General features: G+C 47.1%; 1 protein-coding gene across 3 annotated transcripts in view; it reads right to left on the bottom strand.

Moving 5' to 3' along the window:
• Positions 1 to 15,070, bottom strand: part of LOC141162670 (uncharacterized) — a 381,745-nt gene that overhangs the window by 285,353 nt on the left and 81,322 nt on the right. The window lies entirely within an intron of this gene.

Here is a 15,070-nt window from a genome sequence, read left to right as displayed (position 1 = left end):
AATAACCGCACATCTCACCGGTCACCAAAATCACACTGGACGTATTAATAACCGCACATCTCACCAGTCACCACCATCACACCGGATGTATTAATAACCGCACATCTCACCAGTCACCACCATCATACCGGACGTATTAATAACCGCACATCTCACCGGTCACCACCATCACACTGGACGTATAAATAACCGCACATCTCACCGGTCACCACCATCACACCGGACGTATTAATAACTGCACATCTCACCAGTCACCACCATCACACCGGACGTATTAATAACCGCACATCTCACCGGTCACCACCATCACACTGGACGTATTAATAACCACACATCTCACCAGTCACCACCATCACACTGGACGTATTAATAACCACACATCTCACCAGTCACCACCATCACACCGGACGTATTAATAACCACACATCTCACCGGTCACAACCATCACAACAAATGTATTAATAACCACACATCTCGCCAGTCACCACCATCACATTGGAAGTATTAATATCCGCACATCTCACTGGTCACCACCATCACACCGGACGTATTAATAACCGCACATCTCACCAGTCACCACCATCACATTGGATGTATTAATATCCGCACATCTCACCAGTCACCACCATCACATTGGAAGTATTAATATCCGCACATCTCACCAGTCACCACCATCATATTGGACGTATTAATAACCTCACATCTCACCGGTCACCACCATCACACCGGGCGTATTGATAACCGAACATCTCACCAGTCACCACCATCACACCGGGCGTATTAATAACCGCCCATCTCACCGGTCACCACCATCACACTGGACGTATTAATAACCACACACCTCACCAGTCTCCACCATCACACCGGACGTATTAATAACCGCCCATCTCACCGGTCACCACCATCACACCGGAAACATTAATAACCGCACATCTCACCAGTCACCACCATCACATTTGACGTATTAATAACCCCACATCTCAACAGTCACCACCATCACACCGGACGCATTAATAACCGCATATCTCACTAGTCACCACCATCACACTGGACGTATTACTAACCACACATCTCTCTGGTCACCACCATCACACCGGACGTATTAATAACCACTCATCTCACCGGTCACAACCATCACACCAGACGTAAAAATAACCGCACTTCTCACCGGTCACAACCATCACACCGGATGTATTAATAACCACACATCTCACCGGTCACCACCATCACACTGGACATATTAATAACCACACATCTCACCGGTCACCACCATCACACCGGAAATATTAATAACCGCACATCTCACCAGTGACAACCATCACATTTGACGTATTAATAACCGCACATCTCACTAGTCACCACCATCACACTGGACGTATTACTAACCACACATCTCACCGGTCACCACCATCACACCGGAAATATTAATAACCGCACATCTCACCAGTGACAACCATCACATTTGACGTATTAATAACCGCACATCTCACTGGTCACCACCATCACACCGGACGTATTAATAACAACTCATCTCACCGGTCACAACCATCACACCAGACGTAAAAATAACCGCACATCTCACCAGTCACCACCATCACACCGGACGTATTAATAACCGCACATCTCAACAGTCACCACCATCACACTGGACGTATTACTAACCACACATCTCACTGGTCACCACCATCACACCGGAAATATTAATAACCGCACATCTCACCAGTGACAACCATCATATTTGACGTATTAATAACCGCACATCTCAACAGTCACCACCATCACACTGGACGTATTACTAACCACACATCTCACTGGTCACCACCATCACACTAGACGTACTACTAACCACACATCTCACTGGTCACCACCATCACACTGGACGTATTACTAACCACACATCTCACTGGTCACCACCATCACACTGGACGTATTACTAACCACACATCTCTCTGGTCACCACCATAACACCGGACGCATTAATAACCACTCATCTCACCGGTCACAACCATCACACTGGACATATTATTAACCGCACATCTCACCAGTCACCACCATCACACCGGACGTATTAATAACCGCACATCTCACCAGTCACCACCAACACACCGGACGTAAAAATAACCACACATCTCTCTGGTAACCACCATCACACTGGACATATTATTAACCGCACATCTCACCGATCACCACCATCACACTGGACGTATTAATAACCACACATCTCATCGGTCACCACCATCACACCGGAAATATTAATAACCGCACATCTCACCAGTGACAACCATCACATTTGACGTATTAATAACCGCACATCTCACTAGTCACCACCATCACACTGGACGTATTACTAACCACACATCTCACTGGTCACCACCATCACACTGGACGTATTAATAACCACACATCTCACCTGTCACAACCATCACACCGGACGTATAAATAACCACCCATCTCACCGCTCACCACCATCACACTGGACATATTATTAACCGCACATCTCACCGATCACCACCATCACACCGGACGTATTAATAACCGCACATCTCACCAGTCACCACCAACACACCGGACGTATTAATAACCACACATCTCACCGGTCACCACCATCACACTGGACGTATTAATAACCGCACATTTCACCAGTCACCACCATCACACCGGACGTATTAATAACCGCACATCTCACTGGTCACCACCATCACACTGTACGTATTTAGAACCGCACATCCCACAAGTCACCACCATCACACCGGACGTATTAATAACCGCACATCTCACCGGTCACCACCATCACACTGTACGTATTTAGAACCGCACATCCCACAAGTCACCACCATCACACCGGACGTATTAATAACCGCACATTTTACCGGTCACCACCATCACACTGGACGTATTAATAACCACACATCTCACCAGTCACCACCATCACACTGGACGTATTAATAACCGCACATCCCACCAGTCACCACCATCACACTGGACGTATTAATAACCGCACATCTCACCAGTCACCACCATCACACCGGACGTATTAATAACCGCACATCTCACTGGTCACCACCATCACACTAGACGTATTAATAACCGCACATCTCACCAGTCACCACCATCACACTGGACGTATTAATAACCGCACATCTCACCAGTCACCACCATCACACTGGACGTATTAATAACCGCACATCCCACCAGTCACCACCATCACACTGGACGTATTAATAACCACACATCTCACCGGTCACCACCATCACACCGAACGTATTAATAACCGCACATCTCACCAGTCACCACCATCACACTGGACGTATTAATAACCGCACATCCCACCAGTCACCACCATCACACTGGACGTATTAATAACCGCACATCTCACCGGTCACCACCATCACACTGGACGTATTAATAACCGCCCATCTCACCGGTCACCACCATCACACTGGACGTATTAATAACCACACATCTCACCAGTCTCCACCATCACACCGGACGTATTAATAACCACACATCTCACCGGTCACCACCATCACACTGGACGTATTAATAACCACACATCTCACCAGTCACCACCATCACACCGGAAATATTAATAACCGCACATCTCACCAGTGACAACCATCACATTTGACGTATTAATAACCGCATATCTCAACAGTCACTACCATCACACCGGACGCATTAATAACCGCATATCTCAATAGTCACCACCATCACATTGGACGTATTACTAACCACACATCTCACCAGTCTCCACCATCACACCGGAAATATTAATAACCGCACATCTCACCAGTGACAACCATCACATTTGACGTATTAATAACCGCATATCTCAACAGTCACTACCATCACACCGGACGCATTAATAACCGCATATCTCACTAGTCACCACCATCACACTGGACGTATTACTAACCACACATCTCACTGGTCACCACCATCACACTGGACGTATTACTAACCGCACATCTCACCAGTCACCACCATCACACCGGACGTATTAATAACCGCACATCTCACCAGTCACCACCATCACACCGGACGTATTAATAACCGCCCATCTCACCGGTCACTACCATCACACTGGACGTATTAATAACCGCACATCTCACCAGTCACCACCATCACACTGGACGTATTAATAACCGCACATCACACCAGTCACTACCATCACAAGGGAAGTATTAATAACCGCACATCTCACTGGTCACCACCATCACAACAGACGTATTAATAACCGCACATCTCACCAGTCACCACCATCACACCGGACGTATTAATAACCGCACATCTCACCGGTCACCACCATCACACCGGACGTATTAATAACCACACATCTCACCAGTCACCACCATCACAAGGGACGTATTAATAACCGCACATCTCACCAGTCACCACCATCACATTGGAAGTATTAATATCCGCACATCTCACTGGTCACCACCATCACACCGGACGTATTAATAACCGCACATCTCACCAGTCACCACCATCACACCGGACGTATTAATAACCGCACATCTCACCAGTCACCACCATCACATTGGATGTATTAATATCCGCATATCTCACTGGTCACCACCATCACACCGGACGTATTAATAACCGCACATCTCACCAGTCACCACCATCACATTGGATGTATTAATATCCGCACATCTCAACAGTCACCACCATCACACTGGACGTATTAATAACTGCACATCTCACCAGTGACAACCATCATATTTGACGTATTAATAACCGCACATCTCAACAGTCACTACCATCACACCGGACGCATTAATAACCGCATATCTCACTAGTCACCACCATCACACTGGACGTATTACTAACCACACATCTCACTGGTCACCACCATCACACTAGACGTACTACTAACCACACATCTCACTGGTCACCACCATCACACTGGACGTATTACTAACCACACATCTCACTGGTCACCACCATCACACTGGACGTATTACTAACCACACATCTCTCTGGTCACCATCATCACACCGGACGTATTAATAACCACTCATCTCACCGGTCACAACCATCACACCAGACGTAAAAATAACCACACATCTCTCTGGTAACCACCATCACACTGGACATATTATTAACCGCACATCTCACCGATCACCACCATCACACTGGACATATTAATAACCACATATCTCATCGGTCACCACCATCACACCGGAAATATTAATAACCGCACATCTCACCAGTGACAACCATCACATTTGACGTATTAATAACCGCACATCTCACTAGTCACCACCATCACACTGGACGTATTACTAACCACACATCTCACTGGTCACCACCATCACACTGGACGTATTAATAACCACACATCTCACCGGTCACAACCATCACACCGGACGTATAAATAACCACCCATCTCACCGCTCACCACCATCACACTGGACATATTATTAACCGCACATCTCACCGATCACCACCATCACACCGGACGTATTAATAACCGCACATCTCACCAGTCACCACCAACACACCGGACGTATTAATAACCACACATCTCACCGGTCACCACCATCACACTGGACGTATTAATAACCGCACATCTCACCAGTCACCACCATCACACTGTACGTATTAAGAACCGCACATCCCACCAGTCACCACCATCACACCGGACGTATTAATAACCGCACATTTTACCGGTCACCACCATCACACTGGACGTATTAATAACCGCACATCTCACCAGTCACCACCATCACACTGGACGTATTAATAACCGCACATCCCACCAGTCACCACCATCACACTGGACGTATTAATAACCGCACATCTCACCAGTCACCACCATCACACCGGACGTATTAATAACCGCACATCTCACTGGTCACCACCATCACACTAGACGTATTAATAACCGCACATCTCACCAGTCACCACCATCACACTGGACGTATTAATAACCGCACATCTCACCAGTCACCACCATCACACTGGACGTATTAATAACCGCACATCCCACCAGTCACCACCATCACACTGGACGTATTAATAACCACACATCTCACCGGTCACCACCATCACACTGGACGTATTAATAACCGCACATCTCACCAGTCACCACCATCACACTGGACGTATTAATAACCGCACATCCCACCAGTCACCACCATCACACTGGACGTATTAATAACCGCATATCTCAACAGTCACTACCATCACACCGGACGCATTAATAACCGCATATCTCAATAGTCACCACCATCACATTGGACGTATTACTAACCACACATCTCACCAGTCTCCACCATCACACCGGAAATATTAATAACCGCACATCTCACCAGTGACAACCATCACATTTGACGTATTAATAACCGCATATCTCAACAGTCACTACCATCACACCGGACGCATTAATAACCGCATATCTCACTAGTCACCACCATCACACTGGACGTATTACTAACCACACATCTCACTGGTCACCACCATCACACTGGACGTATTACTAACCGCACATCTCACCAGTCACCACCATCACACCGGACGTATTAATAACCGCACATCTCACCAGTCACCACCATCACACCGGACGTATTAATAACCGCCCATCTCACCGGTCACTACCATCACACTGGACGTATTAATAACCGCACATCTCACCAGTCACCACCATCACACTGGACGTATTAATAACCGCACATCACACCAGTCACTACCATCACAAGGGAAGTATTAATAACCGCACATCTCACTGGTCACCACCATCACAACAGACGTATTAATAACTGCACATCTCACCAGTCACCACCATCACACCGGACGTATTAATAACCGCACATCTCACCGGTCACCACCATCACACCGGACGTATTAATAACCACACATCTCACCAGTCACCACCATCACAAGGGACGTATTAATAACCGCACATCTCACCAGTCACCACCATCACATTGGAAGTATTAATATCCGCACATCTCACTGGTCACCACCATCACACCGGACGTATTAAAAACCGCACATCTCACCAGTCACCACCATCACACCGGACGTATTAATAACCGCACATCTCACCAGTCACCACCATCACATTGGATGTATTAATATCCGCATATCTCACTGGTCACCACCATCACACCGGACGTATTAATAACCGCACATCTCACCAGTCACCACCATCACATTGGATGTATTAATATCCGCACATCTCAACAGTCACCACCATCACACTGGACGTATTAATAACTGCACATCTCACCAGTGACAACCATCATATTTGACGTATTAATAACCGCACATCTCAACAGTCACTACCATCACACCGGACGCATTAATAACCGCATATCTCACTAGTCACCACCATCACACTGGACGTATTACTAACCACACATCTCACTGGTCACCACCATCACACTAGACGTACTACTAACCACACATCTCACTGGTCACCACCATCACACTGGACGTATTACTAACCACACATCTCACTGGTCACCACCATCACACTGGACGTATTACTAACCACACATCTCTCTGGTCACCATCATCACACCGGACGTATTAATAACCACTCATCTCACCGGTCACAACCATCACACCAGACGTAAAAATAACCACACATCTCTCTGGTAACCACCATCACACTGGACATATTATTAACCGCACATCTCACCGATCACCACCATCACACTGGACATATTAATAACCACATATCTCATCGGTCACCACCATCACACCGGAAATATTAATAACCGCACATCTCACCAGTGACAACCATCACATTTGACGTATTAATAACCGCACATCTCACTAGTCACCACCATCACACTGGACGTATTACTAACCACACATCTCACTGGTCACCACCATCACACTGGACGTATTAATAACCACACATCTCACCGGTCACAACCATCACACCGGACGTATAAATAACCACCCATCTCACCGCTCACCACCATCACACTGGACATATTATTAACCGCACATCTCACCGATCACCACCATCACACCGGACGTATTAATAACCGCACATCTCACCAGTCACCACCAACACACCGGACGTATTAATAACCACACATCTCACCGGTCACCACCATCACACTGGACGTATTAATAACCGCACATCTCACCAGTCACCACCATCACACTGTACGTATTAAGAACCGCACATCCCACCAGTCACCACCATCACACCGGACGTATTAATAACCGCACATTTTACCGGTCACCACCATCACACTGGACGTATTAATAACCGCACATCTCACCAGTCACCACCATCACACTGGACGTATTAATAACCGCACATCCCACCAGTCACCACCATCACACTGGACGTATTAATAACCGCACATCTCACCAGTCACCACCATCACACCGGACGTATTAATAACCGCACATCTCACTGGTCACCACCATCACACTAGACGTATTAATAACCGCACATCTCACCAGTCACCACCATCACACTGGACGTATTAATAACCGCACATCTCACCAGTCACCACCATCACACTGGACGTATTAATAACCGCACATCCCACCAGTCACCACCATCACACTGGACGTATTAATAACCACACATCTCACCGGTCACCACCATCACACTGGACGTATTAATAACCGCACATCTCACCAGTCACCACCATCACACTGGACGTATTAATAACCGCACATCCCACCAGTCACCACCATCACACTGGACGTATTAATAACCGCACATCTCACCGGTCACCACCATCACACTGGACGTATTAATAACCACACATCTCACCAGTCTCCACCATCACACCGGACGTATTAATAACCACACATCTCACCGGTCACCACCATCACACTGGACGTATTAATAACCACACATCTCACCAGTCACCACCATCACACCGGAAATATTAATAACCGCACATCTCACCAGTGACAACCATCACATTTGACATATTAATAACCGCACATCTCAACAGTCACTACCATCACACTGGACGCATTAATAACCGCATATCTCAATAGTCACCACCATCACATTGGACGTATTACTAACCACACATCTCACCAGTCTCCACCATCACACCGGAAATATTAATAACCGCACATCTCACCAGTGACAACCATCACATTTGACGTATTAATAACCGCATATCTCAACAGTCACTACCATCACACCGGACGCATTAATAACCGCATATCTCACTAGTCACCACCATCACACTGGACGTATTACTAACCACACATCTCACTGGTCACCACCATCACACTGGACGTATTACTAACCGCACATCTCACCAGTCACCACCATCACACCGGACGTATTAATAACCGCACATCTCACCAGTCACCACCATCACACCGGACGTATTAATAACCGCCCATCTCACCGGTCACTACCATCACACTGGACGTATTAATAACCGCACATCTCACCAGTCACCACCATCACACTGGACGTATTAATAACCGCACATCACACCAGTCACTACCATCACAAGGGAAGTATTAATAACCGCACATCTCACTGGTCACCACCATCACAACAGACGTATTAATAACCGCACATCTCACCAGTCACCACCATCACACCGGACGTATTAATAACCGCACATCTCACCGGTCACCACCATCACACCGGACGTATTAATAACCACACATCTCCCCAGTCACCACCATCACAAGGGACGTATTAATAACCGCACATCTCACCAGTCACCACCATCACATTGGAAGTATTAATATCCGCACATCTCACTGGTCACCACCATCACACCGGACGTATTAATAACCGCACATCTCACCAGTCACCACCATCACACCGGACGTATTAATAACCGCACATCTCACCAGTCACCACCATCACATTGGATGTATTAATATCCGCACATCTCACTGGTCACCACCATCACACCGGACGTATTAATAACCGCACATCTCACCAGTCACCACCATCACATTGGATGTATTAATATCCGCACATCTCACTGGTCACCACCATCACACCGGACGTATTAATAACCGCACATCTCACCAGTCACCACCATCACATTGGAAGTATTAATATCCGCACATCTCACTGGTCACCACCATCACACCGGACGTATTAATAACCGCACATCTCACCAGTCACCACCATCACATTGGAAGTATTAATATCCGCACATCTCACTGGTCACCACCATCACACCGGACGTATTAATAACCACACATCTCACCAGTCACCACCATCACATTGGAAGTATTAATATCCGCACATCTCACTGGTCACCACCATCACACCGGACGTATTAATAACCGCACATCTCACCAGTCACCACCATCACATTGGATGTATTAATATTCGCACATCTCACCAGTCACCACCATCACACCGGACGTATTAATAACCACACATCTCACCAGTCACCACCATCATATTGGACGTATTAATAACCGCACATCTCACCAGTCACCACCATCACACCGGACGTATTAATAACCTCACATCTCACCGGTCACCACCATCACACCGGGCGTATTGATAACCGAAAATCTCACCAGTCACCACCATCACACCGGGCGTATTAATGACCGCCCATCTCACCGGTCACCACCATCACACTGGACGTATTAATAACCACACACCTCACCAGTCTCCACCATCACACCGGACGTATTAATAACCACACATCTCACCGGTCACCACCATCACACCGGAAATATTAATAACCGCACATCTCACCAGTCACCACCATCACACCGGACGCATTAATAACCGCATATCTCACTAGTCACCACCATCACACTGGACGTATTACTAACCACACATCTCTCTGGTCACCACCATCACACCGGACGTATTAATAACCACTCATCTCACCGGTCACAACCATCACATTGGAAGTATTAATATCCGCACATCTCACTGGTCACCACCATCACACCGGACGTATTAATAACCACACATCTCACCAGTCACCACCATCACATTGGAAGTATTAATATCCGCACATCTCACTGGTCACCACCATCACACCGGACGTATTAATAACCGCACATCTCACCAGTCACCACCATCACATTGGATGTATTAATATCCGCACATCTCACCAGTCACCACCATCACACCGGACGTATTAATAACCACACATCTCACCAGTCACCACCATCATATTGGACGTATTAATAACCGCACATCTCACCAGTCACCACCATCACACCGGACGTATTAATAACCTCACATCTCACCGGTCACCACCATCACACCGGGCGTATTGATAACCGAAAATCTCACCAGTCACCACCATCACACCGGGCGTATTAATGACCGCCCATCTCACCGGTCACCACCATCACACTGGACGTATTAATAACCACACACCTCACCAGTCTCCACCATCACACCGGACGTATTAATAACCACACATCTCACCGGTCACCACCATCACACCGGAAATATTAATAACCGCACATCTCACCAGTCACCACCATCACACCGGACGCATTAATAACCGCATATCTCACTAGTCACCACCATCACACTGGACGTATTACTAACCACACATCTCACTGGTCACCACCATCACACTGGACGTATTACTAACCACACATCTCTCTGGTCACCACCATCACACCGGACGTATTAATAACCACTCATCTCACCGGTCACAACCATCACACCAGACGTAAAAATAACCGCACTTCTCACCGGTCACAACCATCACACCGGACGTATAAATAACCACCCATCTCACCGCTCACCACCATCACACTGGACATATTAATAACCACACATCTCACCGGTCACCACCATCACACCGGAAATATTAATAACCGCACATCTCACCAGTGACAACCATCACATTTGATGTATTAATAACCGCACATCTCACTAGTCACCACCATCACACTGGACGTATTACTAACCACACATCTCACTGGTCACCACCATCACACTGGACGTATTACTAACCACACATCTCTCTGGCCACCACCATCACACCGGACGTATTAATAACCACTCATCTCACCGGTCACAACCATCACACCGGACGTAAAAATAACCGCACATCACACCGGACGTATAAATACCCACCCATCTCACCGGTCACCACCATCACACTGGACATATTATTAACCGCACATCTCACCGGTCACCACCATCACACCGGGCGTATTGATAACCGAAAATCTCACCAGTCACCACCATCACACCGGGCGTATTAATGACCGCCCATCTCACCGGTCACCACCATCACACTGGACGTATTAATAACCACACACCTCACCAGTCTCCACCATCACACCGGACGTATTAATAACCACACATCTCACCGGTCACCACCATCACACCGGAAATATTAATAACCGCACATCTCACCAGTCACCACCATCACACCGGACGCATTAATAACCGCATATCTCACTAGTCACCACCATCACACTGGACGTATTACTAACCACACATCTCACTGGTCACCACCATCACACTGGACGTATTACTAACCACACATCTCTCTGGTCACCACCATCACACCGGACGTATTAATAACCACTCATCTCACCGGTCACAACCATCACACCAGACGTAAAAATAACCGCACTTCTCACCGGTCACAACCATCACACCGGACGTATAAATAACCACCCATCTCACCGCTCACCACCATCACACTGGACATATTAATAACCACACATCTCACCGGTCACCACCATCACACCGGAAATATTAATAACCGCACATCTCACCAGTGACAACCATCACATTTGATGTATTAATAACCGCACATCTCACTAGTCACCACCATCACACTGGACGTATTACTAACCACACATCTCACTGGTCACCACCATCACACTGGACGTATTACTAACCACACATCTCTCTGGCCACCACCATCACACCGGACGTATTAATAACCACTCATCTCACCGGTCACAACCATCACACCGGACGTAAAAATAACCGCACATCTCACCGGTCACAACCATCACACCGGACGTATAAATACCCACCCATCTCACCGCTCACCACCATCACACTGGACATATTATTAACCGCACATCTCACCGATCACCACCATCACACCGGACGTATTAATAACCGCACATCTCACCAGTCACCACCAACACACCGGACGTATTAATAACCACACATCTCACCGGTCACCACCATCACACTGGACGTATTAATAACCGCACATCTCACCAGTCACCACCATCACACTGGACGTATTAATAACCGCACATCCCACCAGTCACCACCATCACACCGGACGTATTAATAACCGCACATCTCACCGGTCACCACCATCACACTGGACGTATTAATAACCGCACATCTCACCAGTCACCACCATCACACTGGACGTATTAATAACCGCACATCCCACAAGTCACCACCATCACACTGGACGTATTAATAACCGCACATCTCACCAGTCACCACCATCACACCGGACGTATTAATAACCGCACATCTCACTGGTCACCACCATCACACTGGACGTATTAATAACCGCACATCTCACCAGTCACCACCATCACACTGGACGTATTAATAACCGCACATCCCACCAGTCACCACCATCACACTGGACGTATTAATAACCACACATCTCACCGGTCACCACCATCACACTGGACGTATTAATAACCGCACATCTCACCAGTCACCACCATCACACTGGACGTATTAATAACCGCACATCCCACCAGTCACCACCATCACACTGGACGTTTTAATAACCGCACATCTCACCAGTCACCACCATCACACCGGACGTATTAATAACCGCACATCTCACCGGTCACCACCATCACACTGGACGTATTAATAACCGCACATCTCACCAGTCACCACCATCACACTGGACGTATTAATAACCACTCATCTCACCAGTCACCACCATCACACGGGACGTATTAATAACCACTCATCTCACCAGTCACCACCATCACACTTGACATATTAATAACCACTCATCTCACCAGTCACCACCATCACACTGGACGTATTAATAACCACTCATCTCACCAGTCACCACCATCACACGGGACGTATTAATAACCGCACATCTCACCAGTCACCACCATCACACTGGACGTATTAATAACCGCACATCTCACCAGTCACCACCATCACACTGGACGTATTAATAACCACTCATCTCACCAGTCACCACCATCACACCGGACGTATTAATAACCGCACATCTCACCGGTCACCACTATCACACCGCACGTATTAATAACCGCACATCTCTCTGGTCACCACCATCACACGGGACGTATTAATAACCGCACATATCACCAGTGACAACCATCACATTTGACGTATTAATAACCTCACATCTCAACAGTCACCACCATCACACCGGACGTATTAATAACCGCATATGTCACCGGTCACAACCATCACACCGGACGTATTACTAACCACACATCTCACCGGTCACAACCATCACACCGGACGCATTAATAACCGCATATCTCACTAGTCACCACCATCACACTGGACGTATTACTAACCACACATCTCACTGGTCACCACCATCACACCGGACGTAAATATAACCGCATATCTCACTAGTCACCACCATCACACGGGACGTATTAATAACCGCACATCTCACCAGTGACAACCATCACATTTGACGTATTAATAACCGCCCATCTCACCGCTCACCATCATCACACTGGACATATTAATAACCACACATCTCACCGGTCACCACCATCACACCGGAAATATTAATAACCGCATATCTCACCAGTCACCACCATCACACCGGACGCATTAATAACTAGTGTTGAGCCACCCCACTAGTGTTCGAGTTCGGTTCGGTTCGTCGAACACCCGTGTGTTCGCCGAACTGTTCGTCGAACTGTTCGTCGAACACCTTCGAACACCGTTAAAACCAATGGCAGGCAAACAAAAACACATAGAAACACATAGAAAACACCTTCAAAGGTGTCCAAAAGCTGACAAACTGCTCAGAAGACACAACTAACACATGGAAAAGTGACAAGTACATATAGTCATGCGAAAAGAAAAGAGGTGGAGGAGTAAAAGGAGGGGGAGACACAGATATAGGCATGTCATGCCCTTCTAAAATCCAAA

This window comes from Phyllobates terribilis, unplaced genomic scaffold (assembly GCF_046119375.1).
Source record: "Phyllobates terribilis strain yellow unplaced genomic scaffold, ASM4611937v1 Scaffold_9__5_contigs__length_417890890, whole genome shotgun sequence".
Taxonomy (NCBI): Eukaryota; Metazoa; Chordata; class Amphibia; order Anura; family Dendrobatidae; genus Phyllobates; species Phyllobates terribilis.
Note: the sequence above shows the minus strand (reverse complement) of the source record. Positions and strands in the feature narration are given on the sequence as shown.